Consider the following 22413-nt stretch of genomic DNA (forward strand, 5'->3'; position numbering starts at 1 on the left):
TTTTATATTAAATTTAGAACTGCAAGTCAAACCAAATGTGTTCTTTTGCTTTTGTGATACTCCTTTGTTTGTATGACTATACTTGTAAAGAATGATAAAATGTGTATAGGGCATTTTCTCTGTGTAGATATTAGGATTTTTAGGGAAACAAATTAATCATTCTTCTAATAGACATTGTGCTGTGTGTTGGGTCCTTTGTATATTAGTTGAATTATTATAATGAGGACCACTTGAAAGTATGTTTCTATACAAGATATTTTATATGCTGCCTTGTGTTATGCAAAATCCTTCATCCTCTAAGAAGACTAAGTAATGGGTTGGAGGAGAGGTTTAATTCCCCATTAGGTCTATTCCGAATGCCCAGAATTGAATGCGAGTATGAATTATGTTTTCGAAGTGGGGTGTGTGTGGTGAACTCCTTTTTAGATCATGGGAGGAGGAGGTAAAGCAAAGATCAGATTTGCTGATGAACATTTGTGCATATTCTAGTGGAGAAGTCATATGACTTGACTGCACCTGCGTACTCTGATTTTGGTGTCGTTAGTGTCCGTAGCCACAAGCCTCAGCTGAAAAAGAAAGGCTTCCTGGATGGGGAAAATAGGAATCGGTAAGAACCTGAAATTGTCTGTCATGGCCTGTGAGTCACAGGTAAATAAACCTGCCTGAGGGGACGTTGGCTGTACAGTATTTTCCTTCTGTTTTAAGACTGTCAGAAAAAGGTCAGTTCTATTGTGTTGGGTTCCTGGACCTCATCTTTGCTGCAGAGGGGACTTGCCATTATACCTCTTGCCCCCAGTGCCCAGGAGGCTGATGCCACATAGAAGACCTGCAGGTCAGTGGAGTTGAACAGGCACCGGACACGCTGTGCACCTTGGAACACATCTGAGAAGTGCGTCCTTGCAGCAGGTCTGGGGTGAGAGCGTGTTCCATCTCCTCTGCCTTCTCTGGCTTTGCGGGCCTTTGAAGTTGGGCCCGGAAAGTGAAATTAGTTTCACTTTCTCGAGGTCAAAGCCGGAATCAGGCTCATCATTTCCTGCAGTGTTCACAGCAGCAGCTCGTAAACTCGACATGACCTGAATCCGGATAGTCGAGGTTCCGCCCTGCTTTGTGACTCGGTTGTGTGTGGTCTTGAGAAAGTGAACATGGGTTTTCTTGACGCTGAGGGGGCCGAAGAGACCCCCCCTTCACTGAAGCATTGGACCCTCCAGTCAGGAGGCAGCTGGGACTCGGGAAAGCCCCACATGCCCTCCAGTTCCCTTATGTTGAAATGGTTTGTACTCGGCCATGCCGGGTCATTTTGGGAGGTAAGTGGGGGGTTCACATGGGGGTATGCAGTATTCTTAGGTGTCAGGTGCGAGAGTTGAATTTGTAGAAGCTGTGCAGATAGGAAAGGACCTGGCAGGGAGTGCTGTTTACACGGAGCCCATTTAACGCGAGGTCTGCGCTCTCCCTGGGTCCGTGTCTGACCGGTGTCTCCCAGTCTACAACGGGACGTTCACGTGACTCGGCTCCATCATCCCACTCTGTGTAGATGTCCGAGGATCTGTGCGTGGCTGCTCTGTTAGAGTGAGTTATGCTAATGAACTGAGAAACAGTGGACAAACCCTGAATTGGTCAGCACTGGTTCCACGGCGAGTTCTGCTGTGGTTGGAGTCATTCATCATAAAGTGTGCTGGACTCCTATGCAGAGCTCTGATTTTCAGAGGCCCTTTAACTTGGCAGCTAACCAGCGGCTTCCTTCAGAAGACATTTGAGTCCCCTTTACCTGCCAGGGTGACCCTGGGAGTTTGAAGATGAGTGAGACAAGCCCTCCCTGTCTTGTGGATTTTACTGTCCAGAGGGGAGACAGATGTAGATGGTGAAGGAGGCCCTATCGAGGTCAGCGCATGTCGGTTTTATTTCTGTAGCACTTGCTGTGTTCAGGCTGTGCCCCGGGCCATGTGCAGAGCATCTGGGGACCCTGCCCATGGCATCCCAGGCACAGCTAGCATCTGCACCATCTTCGTACTTGACCTGAATTTTGGGGGAAGTACCGAGGACGGCTTCTGCCTTTGCTGGAGAGGGTTGGAGTCAGGGAAGTCCTCCACAAGGAGATGATCGCCAGCTGATTCCTCAAGAAAGAGAGGTGGTTCCCACAGGGGCAGAGCAGGGCAGCATGCACAGACGTGGGTGTGGGGTCTGGGGCAGGTGCGTCTGAGTGGGGTCTGCTGGGAGACAGCGGGAGTGAGGTGTGAAGGCAGTTGGAATTTACAGGATAAATTATCACTAAAGTGATGCTGGGGAAACAGATAAAATCAGGACTCTCTAGGGTAAAAGTGGACCTAGGGTTACCTTGGGCGTGGGTGTTTTCAGGCTCTGAAGGCAGAGATTTAGGAAATTGGGCAGAGTTGAGCCCCAGATGAGGATGAAGGCTACCCTTGGGGGGGATGTTGAATGAGACAGGGATGGAAACCCAGTGAATATCCTGGGGTCAGTCGGGCAGGAAGGCAACAGAGGAGACTGGTGCCCTCAAAGACCCTGTGGGTCCTGCCTCTCAAAGTGCTGGGATTACAGGCATGAACCACTGCTCCCTACCGTTACTGGTAAAATTTCTAAGCTACTGTCTCTCATACCCACTCTCGTATTTTTTTTTTTAAACCAGGTTTATGGCTGTATTTTTTGCAAGGGAACCAAACAGTTACCTGTTTGAAGTACAAATAACACGATGTTTAAAAACCAAAAAAGGTCATTTTGCACAGAAGTTTCCAAATACCCAGTTGGTTTGAGCCTTGCATTGCAGTGCCACTACGTGCTCTTAAATTTCTACACGATGTAGAGATAGCGAGGCAGGGACCACTCATACATCTTCAAGTTTTGATTCTATTAACTTGGGTATATTTTCAATTATTTTGGCACACCTGTGAGTGTCGCAAGCAATGCCAGGGTATTTATTTTGAAGCTTGTCAAAGGAAAGTTGGGAAGATTTTCACATTTTTAGAATTTTCATGGTAGTTATAATTTACAAAGAATGTAAAATTGTGTAGTCATTATTTTGCTTTTTTCTAGATGTGTCCCTAAACAGGGTTGCTAACTAATTCTACATCACAGGATTCAGAACTGTACCCTTTTGGAGCCGATGTCTGTAATAGAGGAATTCCGCCTCGTCAGTTCACTTTAAACGTGTTTAAAAGGTTTTCTTTATCCTAGTTGGAACCTGTGGCTATACTTTGTTTTGACTGCTGAGGAATATTCCATGATGGAAACTGTAATTCATCTGTTTGTCATATCGATGGACATTTGGATTATTTTGGGAGGGTGTGTATGTCTATTCAGCCTTCATTTTTTCAGGATTTTTTGTAGAAGATAATGTAACAGTATAACATCCTCTGCTAGGGAGCCAACATGAACCCTGATTACAGCCACACAGACACTCACACCTTGTTACCAATACACAGAACCATTTTCTTAAGTTGAAACACAGTAGCAGAACCTGAAGCCATGTGAATGGGTCCTCCGATCTTACACTCGGGAATTCACTTTTTATTACTATGTCTGCTAATTAGGAAGCATATCAATTATACAGAAATCTGAGAATGTATAATTATACATTTATAACAGAAGAAAACTTATTTTTAATACCCCAGAACACATGGCTATGTTTTTCCCTCATGCCCCACCACTGTTTTCTTTGCTTGAAATGTGAAATGACACTTGAATAAGGTTTTCTAGCGACTGTTAGACTGGCATAGCTCTTCAGAGACAGAGGATGTAAAGCACATGGAGAATTTCTGTTTGTGGAATGTGATTTCCAGGTGGCCTCATTCAGGCTGCCGCCGCCTTCCCCTCTGGCCGCCTGCACCGTGGGATGTCTGAGGAGGTCCCTGTTTCATCCTCTGGAAGTTCTGAAACGGAAGGAGAGGAGGGCGTGCAGGGTGTGGTACCTTTGTGTTGGTCCTTCGAGCTATTATTTGGAGTCTCGGCTGCCTTGGTGGTTGCTGCCTTTATGTCCCTAGCTCGTGGCTTTGTCCTTGTGTCTAATAGGCAGACAGATGGAAAGGGAAGTTGTATTCAGCCAACAGCTTGATCTTATTCTCAAGGCTCAAATAGACTGGGTATTTGGAGACTTCTACGTAAATTGGCATTTTTGGTTTTTAAACATGGTGTCTTATTTGTACTTCAAATGGGTAACGGGTTCTCTTGGAAAAAATATAGCCATAGAGCTGGTTTAAAAAAAAAAAAAAAAAGGGAGTGGGTGTGAGAGAGCGGCTTAGAAATTACACCAGTAACGGCAGGCCATGGTGGCTTAGGCCTGTAATTCCAGCACTTTGAGAGGATGAGGCAGGTGGATCACCTGAGGTCAGGAGTTCGAGACCAGCCTGGACAACATGGTGAAACCCCGTCTGTACTGAAAATATGAAAATTAGCCGGGCATGGTGACAGGCACCTATAATCCCAGCTACTTGGGAGGCTGAGGCAGGAGAATCACTTGTACCCGGGAGGCAGAGGTTGCAGTGAGCCCAGATCGCACCACTGCACTCCACCCTGGGTGACAGAGCAGAAACTCCATGTCAAAAAAAACAAAAAAACCACCCCAGTGATGGAAACCTGACTGTGTCATCTGTGATGGAGATAGCGGATTATTTCGTTTTTAGTGACAGGATGAATTGGATATATTTGCAGTATTGATCTTGACAAGGGAAATGGTCAGAACCAAATGTGACGCCCAGCTTGGGCCTCGCCGTTGGCAGAAGACCCTGGTGGGCAACAGACTGGAGACTCGGAGACCGAGGGGAGAATTCTCATGCCGTGATGCTATTGCAGTCACTGCTTCTGGACTCCTGCTGGAGGGAGCGGTCCCCTGGCTTTACAGGCTTTGGTGTAGTGGAGACCTTCGGACCTGCCTCTCCTGACACACCTGTGGGTGTGGCGAGCAGTGCCAGGGCTGAGGCACAGGTGCTGAGACCGGAACGTGGACGGGAGAGGCTGCACACGGTGCGCGGCAGGCGTCTGCTCAAGCAGCTGGGGGTTTCCGCAAGGGGGCGGGGCGATGGTTTTCTTCCTTGAATTTGGGTGGGGAGGGTGTTCTGGGGTGCTGTGTCTGCACTTGTGTTGCTCTGAGGTCAAGGTGTGGCCCCGAATCCCTGTCCCTCTGCCAAAGTGAGGGTTTGCCCATTTTCAGGTCAGATTTCCCTTGGGTCCTGGCCTCTAGGAGTTGGGGGCATTCGAAGGGGGCATGAGCACGGTGGACGCGAGTCGGCCTCTTCGTCTCCCCCCAGCTCCTGGGCTGTGTGTGAAGAGCTGCCCAGCGGAATCGCCCTCCTGCCTGGTGTTTCATTCACCAGAAATCGTTCTCATTGTGGACTCTTGACTCAAATTTAATCCAGGAATGGAACGTGCTGTTGCTGGATGCCACACACAACATCAGGAGCCTAGTTGGGGATTATATGATCTTACCCCACACCTTAAAACTGAAGACTCTAATTGTCAGGCCTCTGAGCCCAAGCCAAGCCATCGCATCCCCTGTGACTTGCACGTATATGTGCCCAGATGGCCTGAAGTAACTGAAGAATCACAAAAGAAGTGCAAATGCCCAGCCTCGACTTAACTGATGACATTCCACCACAAAGGAAGTGAAAATGGCCAGTCCTTGCCTTAAGCGATGATATTTTGTGAAATTCCTTTTCCTGGCTCATCCTGGCTCAAAAAGCTCCCCCACTGAGCACCTTGTGACCCCCACTCCTGCCCGCCAGAGAACAACCCCCCTTTGACTGTAATTTTCCTTTACCTATCCAAATCCTATAAAACGGCCCCACACTTACGTCCCTTCGCTGACTCTTTTCAGACTCAGCCCGCCTGCACCCAGGTGAAATAAACAGCCATGTTGCGCTCACAAAGCCTGTTTGGTGCTCTCTTCACATGGACGCGCATGACAGTAGTTAAGGAGATACTGAAGTCTTTGCCAGCTCCAAGAGCTTTTTCAGTTTGTTGGGCCATTTTAGGCAGAAGGAAAGGCTTGCTTAGAGAATCTTACAGAAATGTTTGGTGCAGCGCCGCTAAACCGTGGAATAAATGTGTAACTTTCTGTGGCGGCCCTCTGGAAAGAGATGCACTTTGAGTGCACCCTGGCCTGCTCGCTACAAGAATCGGCTGTGTCACCCCGCTTTCCGTGGGTCTGCAGGTGTGCGTGGTCCATCGCCCTGCACTGTGGCCGTGGAAGGGAAGATGATCTGGAATGCTGGCGACAGTTCTAGGTGCGTGTTGATATGTGTGCTGCTTTCTACAGGTAAGAACATTTCTGTTTAATAAACATCTCATCAGGATGATTGCAAGATATTTGAGTCTCATTCAGTAGTGTTTCTGGGTTCCTTCTGTTTTTAATCTGCTTTCTAGCACTAGGCAAGTGAAGACATGGAAAGTAATAAACCCATCAAACTTGCAGAGACGTGGTGTTGTGTAGGAGCAAACTGTAGCTTCTGGCTCTGTTTAAAGATTGTAGTAAACTCTTACCTGGCGTGGTCACATTTGTTTAATCGAAATGTGAATGAGTCAAAGCTGGCACCTGCATTGTTGATGAAATACCAGATTTTAAAGGAACATGTCGATATGCCGTAAGATACCAGCAAAGTTCCTCGCTGAGGTTCTGCGCGGGTTCGGAGGAGCTGGGCCTTGCATCACCAGGGTCGTCTCTGGTAGCAGATGCTCAGTGTTGGACATTAGTCACTTAGCCTTTCCAGGGCCGAGGAACAGTTCGCTGTGGTGTTTTTAGAACCTGTATTTTGAGTCCGTTTGTCCAACTTGACTCGAAGTTGCTGCCCAGTTTCAGACCTTTGCCTCACACCGTGCGCTCATTTTCTTGTCCCCTGATAACTGCCTCAGTTGCCTCCAGCCTCACAGTCGAGCCTCATCGTTCATGGACACAGGCTCCGTGGTGGGGCCCAGGCCGCGACTCCGGCTTGCACAGTTCCATGCCTGTCACCGTGGTTTATCACACCACTCCCGGGATCTCCCGTTTAGAGGAAGAGAGTCCCTTTCCTGCAGGCCCTGTGTGGTGTGGAAACCACCCCTACCTACCTTTCTCCTGTTTGAACTGTACCGTGAAGCTACTTCTGTTCTAGTCAACCGTCAGAATTTAAGGTACGGTGATTTATGTAACTTATCACACGCTTCTCAGTGGTTCTTTATGAATTTCATTCTGTTGTGAAATTATTGCAGTTTTCATGGCTACGCTGGTCTCAGGTTGTGGCCCTTGGTAACTATCTTGAAATGAATTGCGTTCCCCATTGTGTGTTAAGGTTTTGTCTGGGAGCTGTTGAGGCCTCACCTCTGCTTAGGGCAGTGGCTTTGCTCTCCTGACAAGAGGAAGAATCTTATTTAGAGCATTTCTGATGTGGTTTTTGCTTCCAGACAGAATTACTTTTTTCACAGAGATGGCCACTAAAGTTGTAAATTATGCTCAGGAAGACACACGGGTCAGCTGACAGAGTGGAGTCCAGAACAGACCCAAAGACGCAAAAGCAATTCAGTGGAATTTGAGTCTTTTCAACAAATTTTGCTGGAATTATGGGACAGCCATATGCAAAAGAGTGAAAACAAGGAGAAATTCCTGTATGAAAATTAAGGTAGACCATAGCCCTGAATGTAAAATGCCAAACTACAAAACCTGTAGAAGAAACGGAAATTGTCAACACCTAGGGTTAGAGCTCTTAGCCATGATACCATTATCCATAATCAAGGAAGAAAACAAGTAGGGTAAGACTCATCAAAATTAAACTTTTAATGTAAAAGACACCCCTAGGGTATTGAAGAGACACATTTTCTATAGAGGGGGAAAAGATGTCTATGAACCATGCAGCCAGCAAAGGACTTGTATCCAGAATGCACAGGACTCCCATGGCTCATGACAGAGAACAAACCACCTGACTTAAAAGTGGGCAGAGACCTGAACAGATGCTTCACTGAGAAGGATGGGAGGATGGCCCGAAAGCATCTGAAATGACCTTCAGCATGACTGGTTGCACCGAGATGTGCACCGAAGCCGCAGTGAATTTGTTCACACCCCTGCTGGAGCACCTAAGGTCTTCCGACAGCCCCAGGTGCTGGTGAGGACAGGCAGTCGGGACTCCTGTGCGATGCTGGGGTTCAGCACGGTGCAGACAACTTGGCGGTTTCTTACAAAACTGATCTCACATAAACGTGGGGCCTGGTGACCCCACTCCTGGGTATTTACCCTCGAGAAACAGAAGCTGATGTTCAAGAAAAACTGCCCAGATGTTAATAGCACTGTCTATAGTTGCCCAAAACAGGTTACAATGTGCCGCAGCCATACGTGGAATAATAAACACCCAGCAGCCCCGAGGCTGGGGGCTGCTGATAACAGGACACCCTGGGTGCACCTCCAGGCACGATGCCCAGGAAAGAGACAGGCTGAGCCTGCTGTGCTGTGACCTGCCCCTCCGACAATACTCACAAAAGACAGACCAGTGGGAATGGAGAACATGGAGACGGTGATTGCTGGGAGTGGGCAGGTGTGCTTATGAGGTCTCGTGAGTGGGTCTGGGGCTGTGGGACTGTTCTGCTTGTGTGATGATGATGATGATGGGAATATTTGTGCCGAAATCCACAGAACTGAACACTGTCCACTTTACAGTAATTTTTAAAAAGTGGTAATATGCTCATTTTCAGTACTGTTTTTAATGGAAGATGGAGTTTGCAGACAATTCGTTAAGGCAAGCCTGTCTCGGTACCCGGATTGGGTTGGAGTAAGCTCATTTTCAATACTGTTTTTATGGAAGATGGAGTTTGCAGACGATTCATTAGGGGCGTGTCTCAGGGCCGCTGGGTTGTGTTGGGTTGGAAAAGCCTTCCCTGTTGCAGGCAGTAGCATGGGGCATGGAAAGGATATCGCCACGGAAACACATAGAATCCTTTGAGGAAACATGTGCATTTCTAACTTGCTATAAGATAGAATTGGAATTTGTAATGCTTTTGTTTTCTAGAGTCTTGGTAGAATAGGGAGACAGTGTAATGAAAGCTAATTTTGAAATGAAGAATTTTAAAGATTTTCAACAGCAATAGCTCTAGGAAGTCCCTGGAAATGTAAAGATGTTCAGTAGTGATAGCTCTAGGAATAGTCACCCTGGACTTGCTTCTTGAGCATTGGTTTCCTGGCTGTATCTTCCGACTTTCATTTTTAAGTTTTGCTGTGAGTTGGGGATGTGTGGGAATAGCCATCGGTGTTGGGTAGGAGTGGCCCTGCAGGGGTGCATGTGTCCCGAAGCCTGGGGCACTGTTTCAACCTAGCTTGGAACATGGGTACTGTTGTCTGTGGCTGGAGTAAGAGTACCAGCCTGGCAGGCTGGGGGAGCCCACGGGGTGGTCTGGGCACACTGTCCTCCCTGCCTGCAGGATGGCAGCTGGAGGAGCTCGAAGGCTGCCTGCCTCGTGGCTGTCAGCGCAGCAGCCCCTCCTGTCACTGGAGCAAGCTTTGGATCCAAGAGTCTCTGCGCCTGGACTTGCCTCCTGGGACCTCCGCCACTGTCCTGAGGGCCCTGGTGCCACTTTCCCTGTGGGACCCAAGCCTCAGACAGCTGCGACTCCAGATTTGGTTGCTTTCCCTGACGTCTTCTTCCAGCACGAGTGCTCACTTCACTCAGTGCAGAGCCTCAGGTTCCCTCCAGATCCCCAGAGATGGAATCTCCCAATTTAACAATATCGATGGTGACAAGATTTGAGCGGCACTGATTTAACTCAGCTTCCAGAGTTTAAGTTCTCAAGACACAGTCCTGCTCCTTCCCTGTCCTGATCCTGTGTGGCTGGTGTGGATGTGGGGTTTCCAGAGGGTGTGGCTGAGGCAGAGGCTGGTTGTGGGGTTTCGGTTGTGTGGAGTGGGGGATCAGTGGACACTGGCTTTCCCAACTCACTTTCTATGTAGCTCCCAGTTTCTCAAAATCATAATTATCTTGGATTCCCTGTGAAACTGGGAGTCAGGCCTTGTGTGCAGTGCTGGGTGGCCATGACAGGGCAGGAGGGAGAGATGAAAACAGGGAGGATGGGTTTGTCAGGGGAAGAAACCCCTTGCCGAATCCCTGTGTCTGTTTTAGGTTAAAGATGAATGGCTGGGTGACAGATGTCTCACCGTTGTGGCTGGACCTTGCTGTGCTGAACCCTGAGCAGGGGCCCCAGCAGCTGCCTCCTGCCAGGCCGGGGCCACAGGGCTGGGCTTCTGCCTCTAGGGTGGGTTGCAAGGGCTCGTGCCAAGGTACAAGGGTCTGCACAGCTCCTGTGTGACCTGAGGGACATGTGAGAAGCTGGTCTGTGCTCCTTACCTGGGAGAAGCTGAGCTCACCTGGACCAGAGCCTCTGGGGAGGTAGGAAGGCAGAGGCCTAGAATTCCTGCTTTCCCCAGACAGCAAGAAAGCACCTGCTCTGAGATGCCCTCAGCGGCCATATATAGTTGATTTTAACATGAGGGAAGATGCCAATTAACCCGGCTCTGTGGGGAGCTTTGAGGAGTCCAGGCCCTGGGCCCCAGGCTTTTTTATATGTTCCTTCCTGAACAAAAAACAAAAGAGGCTGATGTCCACTGCATGGGGTAGCACATGCCGAACTTGTGTGGGGCTTGTCCCTGCGTTTCCTTGGTGCTCCTCCCTGCCCCCACAAACACCAGCCGTTCCAGGCTGAGGCTTGTCCTGGTTAGACCCTCACTGATGGGGTCTGTGATCCTGGATCGAGGGCCCAAGCACTTCTTTCATTATTAAAATGATTCACCTGAGACGCATGACTGCCTCTAAACATCTCGTGAGCATGAGATACAGCCAGTGCCACCGAACCAAGCTCAATATTCTAGTGTAAAGGAGAAATTTTACTTTTAATGTGCTCCTGGGACTCAGATGTAAATATTCAATTCCCGTTAAACTTTGAAGACCTTGAGAACCTCTGAGATTCCTTGGAAACTACTCCTTGGCCCCACGACTAACTCTCCTGTGGAAGGAGGCTGGGGTGGTCCGTGGGGGAGGACCGGGTGGTCCGCGGGGTCTGGGGTCCTGCTGCGTTCTCCAGGATTCCTTCCGTTTCATCATTAGTCCCAGCTCTTCAGCAGGTGGAGCAGATTCACTGACATTTCCATTATTTTGTTCCTGTGTTCACTCAGTTAACTGAATCAATATTTACCAGAAATAATTGATGGTGAGATGGGAATTATTGGTGATTCCCGGACACAGGCAGTTTGTATAGATAAGCGTGTTACAGTGTCTGATTTCCGAGATGTTGGTCCACACCTTCTCAGGAACACACTTTCAGGGGTAGATTCCTGTGCAGGAGAAGCTGTTTTACCCCGAGACGCGGTGGCGGCCCCTGCACTGGCATGGCAGGGTGGCTGTGTGACTGGGCAGGGCTGGACGTGCTCCTGCCTGCCCCTGCGCTGGGCGCCTGCCTCCGCCGCACATCTGTGTCGAGGGTGCCTGCCTTGGTTCCCCCAGCTCGAGGTCATAGAATTGTACCTTCCTTGACACATTTCTGTATAGAGATGATTAGATCTGGGGGCTGAATCTCAATCTGACATGCATGTGGGTAAATTATTCACGTGAATGACTTGGGTTCTCTATATTCAGGGTCAGGAGACGTGAGGTGGGTTTGGAGATGGCTGCCTGGCCTCAGGAAGTTTCTCTCAGAGCCTGTTTCTTTCTCTAACAAAGTAAATGATTCCTACCTCACCAGGCTTGACACACACTCAGTACTCAGATGCTGTCTGGTCTTTATTATAGTTAGTATTTGCTGAACAGCGTGGCTGGTAAGAAAATGCATTATCTTTACAATTTATAGAATGTCATACAAGGCAAGCATGGAACTCGGACACTATCCTAATCTGAAGATGCTGGTGCTTACTCTTCTCCTTAAGCATTTTATTGTAATTCTGGTGTCTGTCAGCCGAGTCATATGACGGTACCGCACGCATGATGCCAGCTCTCAGATACCTAGGAAGGGGGAGCCTGAGGCTGCCAGGGAGCATCCCTCCTGCCTCCAGCCCTCGGGGGTTTCTCTCTCTCTCTCTCTCTCCTTCCCTCTGTCACTCCCTATCCCCCGCTCCCCTCCCTGCCCCCCTCACTTACTCTACAACAGAGGCCCAGACTTTGACAAATCCCAGCTGGGCCTATTTAACTCTTGGCTGGGAAACCAGAGGGAAAGGGGCCCAGTTATTACAGAAATCCAGAGAATTGAAATAGAATGTGAGCTACTTTTGTGTCTTGTTTTTCATTTTAATCTGAATATAAAAGGCAAGTGTCAAAACAAAATCGGTGCTAACTGCGCCACACAGCTCCGAGTCTGCCTTGTCGGGGCTCCGTGGGTTCTCACTCCCTGGCCTTCTCCATGAGCATCTGGACATGCCGTGGGCTGCAGAAAGCATTCAGCTATGGTCCTTTGAATGTTCCAGAGTCACATTTAATAAAAATCTTCACATTCATCCATGGCCAAGTCTTGATTTAATAACAGATATTGCAGGTCTTTGGGTGGGGCTCAGCCTCTGTTTTAGAAGCAGCTGCGCCATCCGAGGGGCAGGTCCGTGTGGGTTGGTGACCCAGTCCTGGTAGTGGGGGGCCTTGAATTTCTAGAAAGTAGTGATGCAACCTGTGGCATACATAAAAAGCTTCTTGTGCCCCCCTGAGAAGCTGGGGCTTCCCCTCAGTACTGTGGTGTGCTGTGTTTGTGATTGTGCCAGATGCTAAAAGGGTTAGGGAGATGCCTAAAAACCAGGCTCCCAAAGACAGCCCTTCATGTCTGGTGTTTTCACATATGTATGCACACCTGTTTGACATGTGTACACCTGCTTCATGCATGCACCTGTTTCATATGTGTACACCTGTTCGTGTGTACATTCACCTGTTTCACGCATGTGCCTGTTTCGCACGTGTAGGCCTGTGCATTCACCACCCTGTATTGCGTCATACATTGTATTTTACAGATTGCTTTTCACTTTGTATTGTGAGCTTATAATGACTTTATGAAGAAAAGAGGGGGCCCTGGCAGCCTTTGGCTCTGAGAAACGTGATGTCGCGGGAACAGATGAGACAGCCCGGGTGAGGCCGGCAGAGGCCGTCGTGTCCTGGGAGCCCGTGCGCATCCACTGTGCGTCGCTGTGTGACAAGTGACCCCAAAGCCTAGTGGCTTAAGGCAACATACACGTATGACTGTACAGCTTCTACAGGTTGCAAATTCAGGGCAGCCCTGCTGAGCGGTTCTGGCCCAGTCCCCTTGGGTCACTGTGAAGATGTTGTCCCTATCCAGGACTGCGGCCATCTGTAGGCTCAGCTGGGCTGGAGGTTCTGCTCCAGGATGCTGTGCTGACATGTCTGCGGGCGGAGGCCTAGTCCTCCACACCTGGCCCCTCCCTGGGGGTGCCAGGTGCATCCCTGCCCAGGGCCGCTCCTTTCCCCAGAGACGTGGGAGTGCTGGTCTTATGCCCAGCGTCAAGGTGGCCGGTCCCCTGGGCCATACTGACCAGCCCTGAGCTCTGCAGGAGGGAGCATGCAGCCGTATGAGCCCCAGGAGGGAGGTCATGGGGCCATCGAGGGCTGGCTTCTGGGCCATGTGAGAAGCCTTGGGTGTTGCCTTAAAGCTGAGGAAAATGGCAGAATCTGGCTGGGAGCTGGAGAGAGAGGAGAGCATGCGTGTGGGTTTGCCAGGCCCTGAAGGTCGGGACAGGGCTAGAAGTACTCACATTCACAGATCCCTTTCAGGGTCAGGGCTCACAGGGTGTTCCTTTGTGACTCAAGGTACGTGCTTGTTGAGGGTGGTTTTCTGTGTTTTGTTTGATGCATCAAGAAGAAGGTTATTTTTAGTGCGGTAGGTGTAGGGGGTGAGTCTGGGGCTGCTGATCCCAGAGGAATGTCCTGGAATGGAAGTGTGGACAGGACGGAGGGCCAGGTGCCAACGGGCAACAGTGTGGAGGGAGAGAGGCTTGTTGCATGTGGCCGGTAGATGGTGACGTGTTGGAGTGACAGGGTCTGTGAGGGAAGAGCCTCACAGTCTAAGGGCATCAGTCTAAGGGCGTCGAGTTTGCTGAGGAATCTCCGAAATGTCCTGGTACAGACGGGTAGCGGCTGCTGGGGCGTGCGGATCCCCCTCTTGGGAAGGTGCGGGTGGCTGCGTGAGGACAGCCTGAGGTCCGGGTGCCAGAGACGGTGGCGTGTGCAGCAGGGCCTAGGACAAGCCTGGGATTCGATTGTGGAAGAGGTGGGTGCTGTGAGGGAAAGGCCGCTGCGACTGAACTCTACTGGGATTCCCGTGAGAATGTGAGGTGTGTCGGGGGCAGGGTCAGGAGCAGACTTGTTTCCCCTACTCAGCGGCTACTCCTGCAGGGCTGGGCGACAGTGGAGGTGGCGCAGGAAGGCGTTCGCTGAAGCCCGTGTTCTGTGACTTGACAGGTGTTCCTCCCATGAGGGTGGAGTGAAGACTGGACGCTGGGTGGCTTTTTGGGAGCTGCGTCCTGCGTGACCCCGTGTGTAGTGGGCTCACAGCAGAGCTTGAGTCCTTCCTTTACAGATACTTTTCAGAGTTCGCCCGCCTTTAGATTCTCTGATTAACGTGTGTGATCAGAGTCTGCCACCTGCCAGGCCAGGAGGTTCCCCGCATGTGGCTGGTCCCCTGACACCCTGAGAAACGTGACTCGAGAGGATCACCCGAGTTTCCTAAATATGAGTCACTTGCCTTCTCTTTGCTTTCATGCCTCCCCCAGGGTGGGCCAGTCCCGTCAGCCGCAGCGATACCTGCATGCTGGGGTTACAAGGAGATTGGGGGTGTGGTTCCCCAGGGAGATTCGGTGACTGAGGATGCTGTCATAGCAGCCAACATGTCCTTATTGTTCTCACTTTTAATGAAGTTCAGTTACTAGGTTTTCCGATGCACAATGACATCCTTGTGAAAAATTGGTGATCAAGGAAGCAAAGAAGTGTGGGAAAATGATCCTGCCCTTAAACTTAAGAAACGATAAAACAGCAAAGAGCCCTGAAGAGCCCATGAACCTCCTCATGGGGCAGTGAGGAGACACCTCAGTAATGGCTTAAAAAAAAAAAAAAAAAGAAATCAGATAATACTGAAGAAAACGTAAACTAAATTTTGGGTCTCTATGGGTAAAGAGATTGTGGTTTACATTTTGTAGGCATGTGTTTTTACACTTAATTATTTTTCTTTGTTGGATTTAGAATTAGTCACAATAAACACGATTTTTTTTAACTGGAAAAAAAATTGGGGTAAGTATACAAAGTCTAATCCCTTTGTGATATGTCTGTACTGTGAGACTCCAGATACAAAATTGAAGCCCAGACTCTGTCTCTAACGAACCGGAGAGAGAAGTGGTCATCTCCTTCAGGACAGTCTGGCCTCCAAGCATCTGTCTATCCTCCCAGTCTTGGGCACACCTGCATCACTGGGGCTTCCTGCCAGGCTGTGACTCTGTGCTCAGGTTTCAGGAGCACCTAGAACAGTTTTCCTGGGAGCTCCTTCTTAGTCCTGGATCCTGGAAGCACAGGCTTTTGATGAAGGACTCTCCCCACTGCCAGGTAACTCGATGATTTCCCCCCATTCTGTATTTCTCTCATGGGGCGCAGAGAGTCTGGGCGTGGTGTCCTGGCCCTGGAGCCAGCTCTAGGGCTGCATGGCGGCCTTGCCTCTGCCCGTTATGTGGGAACAGGGCAGTGGAGAGGAGAAGGGAACCAGGGTCTTGCCCGTTCTGTGTCTCAAGAATACGGGAACACATCATCCCACTCCCTTGCACCATTTACAGCCCAAGCTTATGTGAAGTATTTAAGTTATTTTATAACTTATAACCTCCCTTGACAATGATGTATTTTATATAAGCAGCACATAGAAAGTGATAATTTTAATACCCTATCAAGCAAGATCTAAACAATAAGGAACAGATGTCACTGTAGAAAAGTTACTTTCTCCAGGAAACATTTATCTACTGCAGATGGAAATGAATCATCGCTTCCTCCTTGGCATCTCCTGATGAGCCTGTGAAATTCTGTCCTGTTTGCCACTGTTACAGTTACAAGCTATACCTTTTCTTCTATGATGTTTATTTCTTGCCTGTTCACCACCGTTACAGTTACAAGCTATACCTTTTCTTCTGTGATGTATATTTTTTGACGGCATGGACTAAATCCTAATTCCACAGTATTCAATGCACATACTCAAGAGACACTTGTTTGAATGCATGGACTAATGGAAAATAGAAGTGGTGATTTCACTTTTAATTCATTATGCCAAACTTCAAGTGTTTACACGCACAATTTTATGGTCCTTTGGATAAACTGGGCTTCTGTGCCGGGTGGTTAGAGATAGAGTGCAGCAAATGGCTCTGTGGCTCTAGGCTCACGAAGGGCTTGAGGGACTTGGTTGGCAGCACCTGTGTTGAAAACTCAGTTCCTCAAATCCATTCAAGTGACCTGCCAGCACACACAGCCCTGCTTCCCAGCTGATTTCTGCAGAGGCTTCTCCTGAATATCCCAGGTGAACGTGGGTTCAGTCAGCACTGCTGGGCTTCCACAGCAAGCCAAGTGCAGGGACGAGGGAGAAGGGGGCAGGGACGAGGGAGAAGGGGGCAGGACCCGACTCTTCCTGGGCCCCAGCGCCTGTGTGTGGGGATGCTGCGTGGCCTAGCTCTTCTTGGGGAGGTCAGGAAAACGATGGCATGGAGGGTGTATTGGCATGAGCCACTTGCTCAAATATGGATCCTAGGTCTGTGTGGGAGGCAAAATAGAAACTTATGTGGATATTGTCAGTAACGTAGCAAATATGGGCTTCTTCCCTAGGGTGGTTGACCCTCTCGCTCATCTGCTGAGCAAAGGCCTGGCCCGGCCTTCTGGGCCTCCACAGTGAGCTTTTCCCAAGCTCTGTCCACTCCGTGAAGATGGCAGGAGCCAGGGCAGACATGGGGTGTTTGTCACTTTTTTTTTTTTTTTTTTTTTTTTTGAGATGGGAGTGTTGCTCTGTCACCCAGGCTGGAATGCGGTAGCGCTGTCTCCACTCAATGTAACCTCCGCCTCCAGGGTTCATTCCATTCTCCTGTCTCAGCCTCCTGAGTAGCTGGGACTACAGGTGCCCGCCACTATGCCGAGCTAATTTTTTGTGCTTTTAGTAGAGACGGGGTTTCACCATGTTGGCCAGGATGGTCTCAATCTCCTGACCTCGTGATCTGCCCACCTCGGCCTCCCAAAGTGCTGGGATTACAGGCGTGAGCCACCATACCTGGTCAGGTGTTTGTCAGTTTTTGAAAGCTACATTTAAGGAATGAAATAGACCAAACAATTACTTATTTTTGAATATTGAATACTTAGTCTACCAGAACACTTAAATGTAGTTAATGTATTTGAATAATAAGGAAGAACTTTCCCTCTGTTTCCAAAGCAAAAGTATAAACAACCTTGTACTTGGCAGGGACTTCACTCTATTTCTAAAAAAGCCAGCAAGCACTTTTCCTGAAATAGACCCATCTGTTCTTCTGCATAGACCCTATTAACTTTTGAGCTACATTTCTGCTGTATCCTGATGTGATAGATTACAGAAAATTTCTTGCTACTGGAACTTGCACGATGCTTTCCTTGTAAACATCAGATAGAAAGTATGGATTGTAAATCTCAGATTAGTTGCCATCCTTGGTCTTGGTAGAGCTGCCACCGACAGCCTCCATCAGTTACAACAGAGTGCATCTCCCCAGCAACCCGGCTTAGATTGCAGACCGAGCCAGGCTCACCGAGGATTCAGTGCAACGTCTTCCAAAGCTGTAGCCACTGCTTTCGGAGGAGACTTGAGAAGCCCTCCCTTTGATGCTTGCGTGTGGCTATTCTCAGATCACAGCAGCTGCAGCAGCATATCAGAGGATGCCGGCAGGGGTGTCCTGGGTAGTGACACCACGGGTAGGGGTCTGCAGTGTCTGAATGAAATGGGCCGTGACACCGAGCAGTCTAGAGGAGTCTGCAGCCACATTTCAAAGGTGCAGTGGCCCAAGGTGAACCCCAGAACACTGAGGAGCCTGGAGTTGACCTGTCATGACTCCATTGAGAGAGCTGGCTGAATTCTGTACCTGTGCGGGCAAAAGATGCCTGTTTCTGCTTGGCCCCTTCCCAGGCCAGGGCTGCGGAGGTTGTCTGCACAGCTAGTGGGAGCTTGACTCTGTTCACACAGGGCTGAGTCCCTCAGCTTTCTGTGAGCCCAGGAAAGATAGACATGCCGAGCTCTCCTGGAAGAGGCCCCTGATGAGTTGAAGCTGAGCCTCAGGACCTTGTGGTGTGTGGGGCAGGTCAGAGTCGGTGCATGCCACGTGGGGGCCCGGCTGCTGTTGTCACTAATTGGGCTCAGCAGACGCTGCCAGTGGACGTGGCTCCTGTGGTACTTGGTTTTCTCCTCACAGGAGTGGGTTTCCCTGCGGTGAAGGTGTGGGGGCTATGACAGGCAGCCTGGCAGGAGGAAGGCACTTGTGGGGTTTTGCCCTGAGGCCCCTTTCCTCTTGAGGAGCAAGAAGGGGTTTGGGATCCTGCTTCTGGCTGTGTTCCCTTGCTAGGTTCTTGGCCTCGGGGGCGGGAGAAACTGAGTGCAGGCCTGAAGCCTGGACCCCTTCCACAGCCTCCGTGGCACTTGTGGTGGTATGCGGGACGTGGCCCTTGGATCTCCAAGCCCTACCCTGGCATGCCCGCCCGTTGGGGTATCTCAGGCACCTGCTGTGTGCCAGGCTTCTTGGTGGGGTGGGTGGTAGCAAGGGCTGTGGGGTAGAGGGGGCACCGTACCCGGATGATGATGAGAAGCATCAGGGAGGCACTTGAGGCAGTCACAGCAGAGCTGAGACCTGCAAGGAGGAAACTGACTGTGGGTGTTGGGGCTGAGGGAGCTCCCTCTACCAGAGCCACAGCGGCCAGTGAGGGCAGAGCGGGGAACCGAGGCCCAGGGAAGCCATGTGCACGGTTCGCATCAGGTGTGCAGGTCTGTCGGGCTGTGCTGCCCTTCTCAGTCCTGGCTGGGCCTGGGGTCCCAGAGGGAATGGAGGGTCCTCACATCTCCCTTTTCTTGCTTCCCTGTTGCTTCCTGGTCAAGGGATGCTTGTTTATTGTAACTCCGGCAGTTATTCTGAATATTAAGAGGCGTTTCACAAAATTGTAGGGAGAGGGACTAGGGATTCATTTTTTTTCTCCCCCTGATTTTACACGGAGGCTTCCGCTGTCTGTTAGTGTGGAGGCAGAGTGCAGATGCTCTGCAGTTATCTGTACAGGAAGAGAAGAGGTGCTGGGAAGTCACAGATCTGATCGTTGCAATAGCACTGACATTTTAAAATGGGAGAATGCTGATGTCTATAATAAGCAGAGTAAAACTTCAGTAGCTTCGATATAAAGATGCCGAGATGATCTTAGAGCCACTTCATCCGTAGATCCTTCTGCAGTGTGGAGTGTGACATCTCCACCAGCCTCTGGTCCGTGGCCGCCTGTGGGTAACTGAATGCTTGAAGTGCAAATGAGAAACTGAACTTCTAATTGCATTTAGTTTTAGTCAAATTTAAACAGCTATATGGGCCAGGCACCGTGGCTCATGCCTGTATTCCCAGCAGTTTGGGAGGTCGAGGCGGGTGGATCACATGAGGTCAGGCATTCGAGACCAGCCTGGCCAACAGGGTGAAATCCCGTCTCTACTGAAAATACAAAAAGTGAGCCGGGCCTGGTGACAGGCGCCTGTAATCCCAGCTACTCGGGAGGCTGAGGCAGGAGAATCACTTGAACTTGAGAGGCAGAGGTTGCAACGAGCTGAGATTGTGCCACTGCACTCCAGCCTGGGTGACAGAGTGAGAATGTCTTAAGAATAAAGAGATTTTAAAAAACCCTACATGCCGCTAGTTGCTTCTGTAGGAGATGGCATGGTTCCAGAAGGTAGACTTTGTGTTGAGAATTCTGCAGCGTCAGGCTGGAGACAGTCTCCCTTCCTAGCAGCATGGGCCCCTGGGCTGCTCTTCTACCAGAATGGATGGTGGCATCTCTGGGAGGTATCTGTGGACTCAGATCTCTGTGGATTAGTGACTTGTGTCACTCACAGATACTTAATTTTATGGGTAAATGAATACCTGGACTTGCTGCAACTTCAGGGCGAGATTCGGGAGTAGGGAGTGAAAAGTGACAAGGGGACCCAGGGCTTGTCCTGCCACCCCCAGGACCTGGTCAGGGCACCTTCCCGTCTGAAGCCCCCAGCACCTTGTCGGGGCGCCCTCCCCTGAAGCACCCAGCTCCTGGTTGGGACACCCCTCCCCTCTGAAGCCCCAGCACCTGATTGGGGCTCCCCTCGCTCCTGAAGCCCCCAGCACCTGGTCGGGGGCACCCCTCCCCTCTGAAGCCGCCAGACCCTCCTGGCCTGCGGTGCTGCTTCTCCAAATGCTGCCCTTGGCTGTTTTCAAGGAGTCACTGGCACCCGAGCAGGCTGCGTGTGTCACTTCTTCACGGATCTGGGGTGTCAGTGAAGTCGGTGAAGCTCATTTGTCTCGTCTTCCCCCTCATGTGCCACATCTCACCTATTGTCTGTCCGAGTTCGTGTGTGTGCGTGTTGTGCGTTCTCAGGCTGTACTCAGTGCTTAGGTCACAAGAACGTCTTAGAGCAAACGGATTGTCTGCTCCTAAAGGATGCTGTGTGTTAATCGAAACAAGGTTTACTTGTGGGGTTTAAATTTCCTGGGTGTGTTGGAGGCAATTAGGGGGAAACAAGCTCTAAAAAAGTCCCTGGGAATGAGGAGGGCAATAATGAAAACAATAACTTTATACATACTTAGCAGTTGATTTAATTTCAAGGTGAATTTTGCATTTTGGGGACTCCTAAAGCTACTGTTCATAGGGATTCCTTGATGAGCTGCTTGTTTTCTGTCAAGTAGAAAGTAAAGTGGATCGGATTTGCCTTTAATTCTGACTGACTAGAATCTACTTCCCTTTTCCCCCCATTCATGTTAGGGTGGGGATTGGACTAGAAGAGCTGTAGGATCTATTTCTGATCTTAAATGAATTTTTTCTTGACTCACCTTTATTTTATTGGTGAGCTGCTATTTTTTCCTTGAATGCACTGTTCTTTGGTTTGGGAAATGTGCTATATTTGTACCGTGCTTTAAATGTACACAATGGTTCTAAATTGCTACTTTAGATATAACATCTTAGTTAAAATGTCATCCATAAATCAGGCGCAGTCTGAGGCCTGGAGACCCCTCTTGTCACTTCCTTCCAGCCGTATCTCCTTCCCTGGCCACGTTGCCTCTGGCCGCGTCTCCTCTCCCCACTACGTCACCTCTGGCCTCCCTGCCTGCCTCCCTCTCTCCCTCCCTCCCTCCTGGTGGCCTCCATGGCTCCTGCTGACTGCCCTCCCGAGGGTCTGTTCAAGGCTCCTTCCCCGTTTTCTGCTCCTGAGTGGGTCTCGGGGCCTGGATGTTTCCCATCCAGTTCATTATTTCCAGAGGGGCAGATGATACTACTCACAATATCCTAAACAGGCTGTGAGTCCACCATGCCTCCCAATAGCCAAGGTGGGGGAGAGGGGGTGGCTATTACTCCCCACCTCGCAGGGGGTGCCTCACTCAGGGACACAAATGCACAGCCCACTGTGCCTGTAGTTTGTCTTCTAGGAATGGACCTCTTCTTGTATGGCCTCTCAGATGAGATGAAGCAGGCCCACAGGGAGCAGCTCTTCACCATCAGCTATAGGTGAGTGGGGAGCGGGGGAGACGGTGTCTGGGAATGGAGGCCTTAACGGCACTGACGCAGAAGCCAGTCCTCGCTGACCTCGCCTGCCTTCCCCTCGGGTACCTCGGCACTGGGAAGAGCGTGCACGGCCTGGCCATACTCGGACCCGAGAACCCCAAAATCGCCAAGGACCCATCCTGGATCATCAGATGAGTGGCCCTGGCACGCCCGACTGTGCAGGAGCCCCTGAGAAAATCGGCCTCTAGAGCTGAATATGAAAAGTCAGAAATGCTACTGCTTTTTCCAGGAACATTATGTCATTCTTAAGGTTTTGCCACTGACTGGCAAGTCAGTCTTAAGAGCAACCAAGAAGACGTTCATTGAAATAGTTATGCACAAAGTGCCAAAGATGCACCACATAGAATTTACTTTCTACTGACAAAGGCTAGTTTTACCTCATTAGTTCTAGAATATTTAAGAATCTAAAAATAAAGGGCAACTCTGACTTAACCTCTGCTTGAGTCATTATTTTAAGTAGCATTTAGGGCCTTTATTAAAAAGCAGAAGTAAAATGAAAAGGTACACAAAGGTGTCCCACCTCTGCCTGTGCTGACTCGTGAGACTGATCACACCTAGGCCCTGTGGGAGCGTCCTCCTAACAGACGGAAGTTCAACAGGGCGGCCAGATGGAAGTAGATGGGCTGGGGTGAGTAAGCCCTCGCTTCGTCTTTACAGAGCCAGAAAG

The 22413-nt window shown here is 49.9% G+C and overlaps 1 long non-coding RNA gene across 3 annotated transcripts; it reads left to right on the top strand.

Moving 5' to 3' along the window:
- The first annotated feature begins 453 nt into the window (after window positions 1–453).
- On the top strand, window positions 454–22178 carry LOC144341480 (uncharacterized). 3 transcript variants are annotated; one of them, XR_013418452.1, is made up of 3 exons: window positions 456–607; window positions 797–1304; window positions 21599–22178. It is a non-coding gene; the product is annotated as an uncharacterized LOC144341480 (long non-coding RNA). The 3 variants fall into 3 exon arrangements; XR_013418454.1 differs by lacking the exon at window positions 797–1304 and having other exon boundaries at window positions 454–607; XR_013418453.1 differs by lacking the exon at window positions 456–607 and having other exon boundaries at window positions 614–1304.
- The last annotated feature ends 235 nt before the right edge of the window (window positions 22179–22413 follow it).

This window comes from Macaca mulatta, chromosome 6, assembly GCF_049350105.2.
Source record: "Macaca mulatta isolate MMU2019108-1 chromosome 6, T2T-MMU8v2.0, whole genome shotgun sequence".
Taxonomy (NCBI): domain Eukaryota; kingdom Metazoa; phylum Chordata; class Mammalia; order Primates; family Cercopithecidae; genus Macaca; species Macaca mulatta.